Source organism: Telopea speciosissima, chromosome 1 (genome assembly GCF_018873765.1).
Source record: "Telopea speciosissima isolate NSW1024214 ecotype Mountain lineage chromosome 1, Tspe_v1, whole genome shotgun sequence".
NCBI classification, from domain to species: domain Eukaryota; kingdom Viridiplantae; phylum Streptophyta; class Magnoliopsida; order Proteales; family Proteaceae; genus Telopea; species Telopea speciosissima.
Window position 1 is genome coordinate 28,563,770 of NC_057916.1, and position 8,683 is coordinate 28,572,452.

Sequence of the window (8,683 nt, forward strand, 5' to 3'; positions counted from 1 at the left end):
AAACCATGAGATGGTTTCTCTACTAGTTTCCACAATTAATTGGTTTAGAAATTTCAGCAATTAAACCAATTACTCCATGCATGATCTAAATCTAAACCTTAGCCCTAGGTTAGCCTGTTTACTGCCTAGTTCACATATCTACTACTGAAATTGAAGCAATAGAAAATTGTTTCAGCCATATGTGACTGTTTTACAAATTTAAAACAAGGAATTACAATCATGGTTGTATCCATCCTTAAGAACCCTGCTTTCCCCTGTAATTGGATCGTAAGATGGGTCCGCATCATGGCAATAGACGTGTGAGCAATATTCCCTGACCAAATAGATGGAATTCCAACCAAAATCCCATCGAAACCATGCAATTCTGTAATTCTGGGCTGCTGTTGCATCTCTGGTTGATGTCCGGGTTGACTGCTGCATCAACCTGAGAATGTTATCTCAGTCTTTTAAACCACGGCCATCTCTGATCGATGTCCCAGTTGACTGGTTCATCAACCATAGAATAACTGTTTCAATTTTTAGCCACTGTCATCTCAGGTTGGTGTCCCGGTTGATTGCCTCATCAACCTGAGATGTCGTTTCACTTGTAAACACATCCTAGACCTTGCCTAACTTTACCACGGGGTAACCCTAGGACTCCATGCAAGTTCTTAATGCTTTCTAACATCGGATGTGATTAAACATTAGTAGGACATTACCGTTCGCTCGTCAAGTCGCGCTGACCACCGACACCGAACAAAATCCAACATCACTAGCTCGATCATAACAAGGTAAGTGGGGTTAGGCTTTGATTTTTTTTAAAAGTGTTTATTTCATTATTATATGTATTTGCTAGGAATCATTCGCATATTTAAATTTATGTTTTATTTATGATATTATTGATTTCATTGTTTATAACTTATGGTTGTGAATGATATGATGTGAAATGGTTGGCAATATGAATTCTTGTGATAGATTAGATGCTGTAGTCGGCTTGAAAACGAGGTATGGTGTACCGTAGTATGGGATGCGGGAGCACTGTATACCTTGTACTATGCCATTTAGCGCATATGGCTAGGAATGTCATTCCTTAGTACTACAACCCTTACCAACAGGGGTTCAGGTGTTGGGTGATCATAGCTCCCTGTCACTGAGGAGTGTAAAGGACACCGGGATGGGGGTCTGGCTATGATTATCGAAGTCTACCCATGGGAAGGTATAAAATACCAACGACCACTGTGGGCTCCATACAACAGTTGAGGTTACGTCTCGGGGAGGTTAAGAAGGAACCGAGAAGGTCTCTCGAGTTGTTGTCGTAGCACAGACCCGACTTAGGCTTTTGTTTGTTAGGTGGATTAATATTAAAATTGAACCCATGCATTTATGATGCATGCTTGTGTGTGTGTGGTAAACCTTTACTTGTTGGGCTTAGTGGAGCTCACCACTGTGGAATTTTCTCTTTTTAGATGATCCTGCAGGCGAATGCGTTTGTGGCAGAAAGGACTACTTGGAAAATATGAACTGTTGATGTGGCATTTTCTTTTTATTTTCTTTTGTTTAGTACTATCCTTTTTTGTGGATGAATTTTCATTGTTTATATTTTAAAATAGTGGTGTATCGGCTCGATGATCGTGAACTTGGGAACATCGAGCTGTTGGAACTTTCAATGTAAATAATATGTATAACACTTATAGTACTTTACTTTCCCTGCACTCTGATCAATGTAACACGTGTTATCTTGAAATTGTGTTGTGCTTGTGACGTGTAATTACTGCATCTGGATCCTGGTGGTCTTTGAATACGTCGGGTATTCGGGTCAACCGTCAAATCCTCCCAGGGGGTCGTTTCGGGGTGTGACATGCTAAACTTTTGCAAAATTTTACATTATCTACATTAACCATCGTGATGCCATAAACAAACCACATGCCAAGAGGTACAGAGTGGTGAGCACCAACCCATTGGATTGTATGCCAATAGGCCCAAATGCCACCATATGACCCAACCCAGCTTCATTTGAGTTACTCAAAAAACCACTTTTGACTTGGGCTTTATTTGTTTTTCCAATGTAAGATCTCCTCCTCGTAGATTTTTTTTTTTTGTTGAAAAAAAGAACCCCCACATAAGTTGAAAATAAAAAAGCACATCCATAATCTATACACAAAATATTTGCTATATGTCCTTTTTAAATAGTCATGTAGTAGGAATTTTTCATATATTTAAAAAGGTGAAAGTTTTTCTTCATTGTGAGTGAGGAGAGTTCCAATGCAATAATTAAGGGTGTTCAGTTTCGATTCGATTCAAAATACATGTTGAAATCGAAATCAAATTGAACCAAATAGGAACCTGTTCTTCAAACCAAAATTCGAACCAACTTGATTCAATTTTGGTTCCTTATTTGGTCCATATTCACTATTTGGTTTTTTATTTGGCTTGTATTCGGTTTGGGTCCTATTTTTAAGTGTTCGGGAAAAGTTTTTATATCTTCATCAACAAAAAAGAAAAACCCTTTGTTTGTTAGGGCCATAATGTACTAAATTTTTTCCAAACATTAAAAAAGAATAGCTCCACCACCGTGCGTGTTTCTCTGTCCGCCTCCGTGCGTGTTACTTTGTCCACCATCGTGCGTGTTAGTTTTTCCTCTTTTACCATTTCTTCCTTAGCCTTTCCACCATGACCATCGGAACCCCCAATGAAGAAGATGCCGATGACAACGACGATCATCGTCCTCTATGGTCATCTCCTCTCCGCTCTGCGCCCATCATCTGGCCTTTCATTTCTCCTATAAACCCCGGTGTATCGCACCCCAACTTGTGTCATGGGAACGTTTGGGTCTGTGGCTCCTGAATATGCTTGCACTGGTGAATTTGGTGGACTGGTTAAAGACTATGGTTGGAAATCAGAAATCAAAGGAAGTAGTGGATCCTAAATTTCCCGAAATGCCTTCTTCAAAGGCACTCAAGCGGGTTCTTCTGGTTGCTTTGCAATGTGTTGACCCTGATGCGTAAAAAAGACCAAAAATGGGGCATGTGATCCACATGCTTGAGGCGGATGATTTGCTATTCATGATGAACGTCAAATTAGACGAGAGGGTATGCGATCTCATTAGGAATATCAATCCACAAATCAAGTTGTACCTAGACTGGGTGATAAACATGTAACCAAGGTAACCTTTGATACAAGTGAAGGAGAAAGCAGCTGGCATCCACACCCTTTCTGCCTTACTCCCTCCATGGCTGCCACCACCACTATCTCCTGCCATACCCCTTCCCCTCCCCCTCCCCTCAAGCTCCTTGTTGTGTGGGTTATTGGGGCTTTCTGCCATTGTCTAAAAATAATCCCCGATTTTTTTTATTCTAATGACTGTATTAGTTATTGGGTTCTATGTGAACAACACCGAAGGGAACCCAGTAAGGGGAAAATTTTCTTTTCACTTTTTTTTGTGTGTGTACGGGTGATGCCAATTCTGGTGCCGATGGCACCGAGGTTATCGTCGGCTTAGATGTTCCAACGGTCGTTTAATCTTTACCAACCCTTTCCTGTCACCGAACGAAGCTCCACTCGCTGATCCATCAGATTCTTGCAATTCTATCTGAAGGTAGGCTGTGGCAGCCACTCTAGTGGTCTTCTTGCGGTTAATCGAAGCTCCACTCGTCGATCCATCAGACCATTGCCTATCTGGCAAGTCTATTTGAAAGTATGTTGTGGCAACGCGTTGGCACGCATGGTCAGTGTAGCATTGTATTATTCAGCACATATGGGGACCCTTTTATTGGCATGTATGTGCAAGCGCTTACACTAAGCTGTGTTTACAACTTGTCTTCTAGGGTAGTAGTAGTGAACCAACCCCTAGTCTAGAGACCCAGTCAATGGCATGTGAGAGTAGGTCGATTTACACTCCTTGGTTTTGGATACCGTATATCCATACCTCGCGTTTATCATGTGATCTATCAATGTTCTATTTTTTGTTCTCCTTTGTTTGGCGTTGGACGCACATGAATGAATAGCCTTCTTTCTACCAAAAAAATAATAATAATAGACGGTATCAGATGTCTGTATGTGTTTTTTCCTCTTCCTTGTGAGTGTTGTTTTTCTCCTCCTCATGAGTGATTCATCATGACCATTGGAAGTCACCCACACGAAGACGAAGACAAAAACAAAAACTGAAGACGACTTCGTGATAAGGGACGAATTTGTAGACAACACTATCATAGCTTGGAATAATAAGTTAGTGGGTTTTTTCTTCTTGTTTGCACTTAACGTTTCATCTGTGCTGGTTCATCTCAAAACTACAATCCTTATACAATGTATATATGCAGTTCAATTAACTTATACAATACATGTGATGCCAGATCTCTATTAATATAACGAAGCTTCTTCGAGCTTTATTTCCAATTCGCCACAATTCCGGAGTTTGTGTTGAACTTGTTATCAAATATGAGGGGTTACCTGTGTACTGCTATTGGTGTACTATGTTAGGCCATATGGAATTGAGATGTGCTGCTCTTTACCACATGCCTGAACACACGGAGGACCAACGGTTAGAAATGCTGCTCGACAAGGCAGGTCTGAGTTACATGGACAAGTGCTCAATATGAGCTTGATAAAGAAAGCTCAAACCCACTATATTGGTGAATATGGGTATTGCAAAAATCATGGAGATCCTTCTTCGGCATCTACGCCAATATTGAATAATTCAGTTGTAGTAACCATTTTCGGAGAAGACGATAGTGCAGGTATTTATGATTCAATTGTGGAATAGCTATCGCAAGAAGAATCACTTTCATCCCAACAACATCAATAGGTAAGGCAACAAGGAAGACCAATGGAAACTATTGTGGTCGGAGAAAATGATCATTTTTTTTTATTAAACACGTGGTGGTTTCGTATTGGGGGTAGAGAGTGCTTCATTTTAGCCATCACACCCAACTTTTTTGAGTAGCAATCCATTTACAATAGCAATAAATTCCTTTTTGCCAGACGTTTACTCACTTCAATGTCCATCAATGCTTACATGTGACAAGTGACAACCAATAACATCTCAAATCATGCAACTCAATACAAGAATGAATGCATTCAATTTCATACAGCTAGACTTCGCTATCTCTCATTGGTTACAATGTCTACATTTAGTGCTCCTCCAATGTCTACACTTTGTGCTCCACAAACGTCTACATTTAGTGTTTATCAATCACCAATTGTGGTCAGCGGTTACAATCCTTCTCATACTACGATTCTATGTGGCAGTGAAGCTCTACAATCTTCCCATATTTATCCACCTCTAATAATGGCCAGTGGTTACAAAATTTCACACCATGTAATTCCGCGTTCGAGTAAAGCTATATTGGTTATGTCATTTAAAGCGCATTAGGTGCACAGTGGTTACTATCAAACAAGGATTTTTCTATTTTACCACTATTCCAAACATTCTTTCTTTATGGGTTCGTCTGATTTCTTTAAGTACAGTCTGTGATTCCGATTGGTTAGTATTCAGTGATTTAAGTTCTTATCTATCATGGCAAGTAAAGAAAGGTGGCAAGAATAGCAGTGAAGCAAATGTGACGATCCAGATTGTCAAGCTCGCCCCTCCAATACCTACAGTGGCTCTACCAAGTGTGAAGAATAGGTTTAATATATCTTATTGTTTTGCTTGTTGGACTTTGAACTTCGTTTCTAGATAATGGTTGTGTCCATTCCCTAGCTTGAAAGTTTTCATCTATGACATGTACGATAAGGCCATATTCCACTTCTTGGTTTCTAAACCTAGATGTTTTTGAAACTTTGTGTAGCACATGTCTTCTAGAATTTCATCTAAACATCAAGACCCATAAAAGTGACCATGGGTGAAGGAAAACTCAGTCCTAGTAAAATGGCTCCTACACTCTTCTAATGTGAACTTTTTCTATATATTGATTATAAATATGCCATGTGGACAAATGATATGACTATTTTATCTATTCAATAGAGAAGTCATGGTCTAGAATAGCCATGTGTAAACCATCATACTCTCATAGCCTAATTTAGTCAAATACCCTCTTGTTTATTGGCATGTACTCACATGTATGACCATGCACATTTATGTTACTCCAATCACTAGTCATTCTCTCATAACGTTGGATTTTCAAAATCTATTTTACCACTTGGCAAACTTGGTTAAGGATAAAACTTGACACGAGAGCCCTTTGTTTTGGAGGAAGAGTAGGAAACAATAGGGGGGGTGCATATAGAGTGGTAATATCTCCAGTGAGCCCAAGGTCATCGAACGACTTACGTGGAGATCAAGTGGAGAGCTCGGGAGCGAAGGGACAAGGCTAGGAGAGATCAGGTACGAGATGATTCTCATACGTGAACCTAAGCTGATCTCTAGAGGGACTCAATATATTAATATATCAACGGAGATGGAAGCTATGAACATTTGGAGGGACAGATGGGTGTCGGGTCTTCCTTAGTATAAAGTGCAGAATTTTAAAGGCTATGTAGGGCCTATTCAGCAGGTCGCGAACCCTATTGATGGAGGGAACCGAAGATAGAAGATGGAGATCATGGATAATTTGTTCACTCAAGGCATTAAGGAGGCAATTCTCAAGATTCAGCTTCCACTATTCCCATTGGAGGATCAACTGATCTGGAGGGGCATCGAGAAATGGGAAGTTCTCCGTGAAATCGGCATACCAATTGCTAAGCAACAAGGAAAAGTAAGTTCTCATAAGGAAGCCTTCCTCTTCATCAAAAGGTTCTTGGGAGTCTGTCCGAAAAGTGTTTGGAAGGAAATCTGGAAGTGTCATACCCTCCCCAAGATTCGATCTCTTCTTTGGTGGGCTTGTGCAAATGATTTAGCAATAGGGGAAGGGCTGCAGCAACGCAAGTTTAAGATTGAGAACCAGTGTGTAAGGTGTGGAGCCAACATGGAAACAATAGATCATATTTTCTTGCTTTGTCAGTTTGCTCAATCAATATGGTTTGGCTCTCAATTCTCCTTTAAAAGCTCAGTTGATCCTAATCTGAAGTTTTCCCAATGGATTGCGACCTGGAGGACCTTATTGAGGTTGGGTAAGAACGAAGGAGGGAAGCTCTAAGCCTTATCAGCTTCATCCCCTGGTTTATTTGGAAATCTAGAAATGATCAAGTTTTTGGTCGGAAGACCTGGTCCCAATTGGAGTTTCTTGAAGCTGCTTCAAAGGCGCACAAGGAATTTCTTTTGGCTCAATCTCTGGCTACAAAAACTGCTTTTAGTAGCAAGGCTAATCGGACTGGCCCTCCATCGAAATGGCAACACCCCCTCCTCAAGGTGTTTTGAAGATGAACTGTGATGTTTCTAAAGATCCTTCTAGTCAGAGATGTGGGAGTGGTGTTGTTATCAGATCATTGGTTGGTATCCCTACCTTGGCTATTTCAGACACAAGTTCCTTTGATGATGTTACTTTGGGAGAAGCACTGGCAATTCGATATGGTATCCTGGAAGGCATCGCTCAAGCCGTGGATGATCCCATTGTTGAATCAAACAACTTGGAGGTCATCTCATACATTACTGATCCATCCAGAGCAGCCCCATCCTTCATTCAACCTGTTGTGGACGACATAAAATTTCTTGTCACTTGTTTAGCTTCATGTAACTTCGCTTACATCCCTAGAGAGGCAAATGTTACAGTAGACTCTAAATCGAAAGGCCCTGTCAATTCAATGTAAGACAGTGTGGCCGAACTCCACTCCGTGGCTGAAGGAATCCTGTATCCCCTCGGCTGCGAGCCCTTCACTAATTTCTGAATAAGATCTCCGTTTACCAAAAAAAAAAATGGAGATAAAAGATTTTATTTTAGAGAATTTGAAATTACCTTTTTACCATTGATTTTGAGCTGTTAAGTGCTCATCAAACTTTTTATCACATGAAGTCAATAACAATTTATGGACATAAATCACAATTAAATCTTTACTTATTTATAAGTTGTAATTTATATTGATATATATTTATTAAAATAAAGGTAAAAATGATGCCAAAGATTTTTGAATTTAAAGTGGAATATCATCACATGCCAACGATTATTGCATTTAAAGTGCGTATCTAAAGGAAAGATTTTCCAGTCACAACTCTTTTTTCTTTTTTTTTGGGTAGAAAGTGCATCTATTGATTGAACGGTTACACTCCTGAGGTCTGTATTACAAGGTACAGAAAAACAGGGATCATGTTAGGCCAAACAGTCCTACCCATCATGGACTGAGCCCTCTTGGCCAAGGTATTTGCCAACTCATTGACTGCCCTTAAAATATAATGAAATGAACATTCATCAAAATCGAAACAGATTAGATACCTTGTTTTAGTTCGCTACGGGCGGTCAAAGCCATTTTTTTGAAGTCAGCCCTTGTATTGATAAAAAATTAAAAAAAAAACATAAAGGGGGAGGTTTCATACACGTCTCTATATGGTCGTACTTTCGACTGTTGGATGGGCATGATCATGTAAAATACATGGTCCCTCATCCCATACAATGGTTGCAAGCACAGTCGTGCACAAACAATTTTGCTAATAAATAAATATAAAAAAATAAATAAATTTATAAAAATGATTTATACATATTAGTATTGGTTGATGCGTCCAACATGATACGATGATGATCCTTGTGTTGCATCCATAGCTGAATGGTTAAAGCACTCAACTCATAATTAGCAAATTCGTAAGTTCAATTCCTGCTAAATGCATGCCAATGAGAAT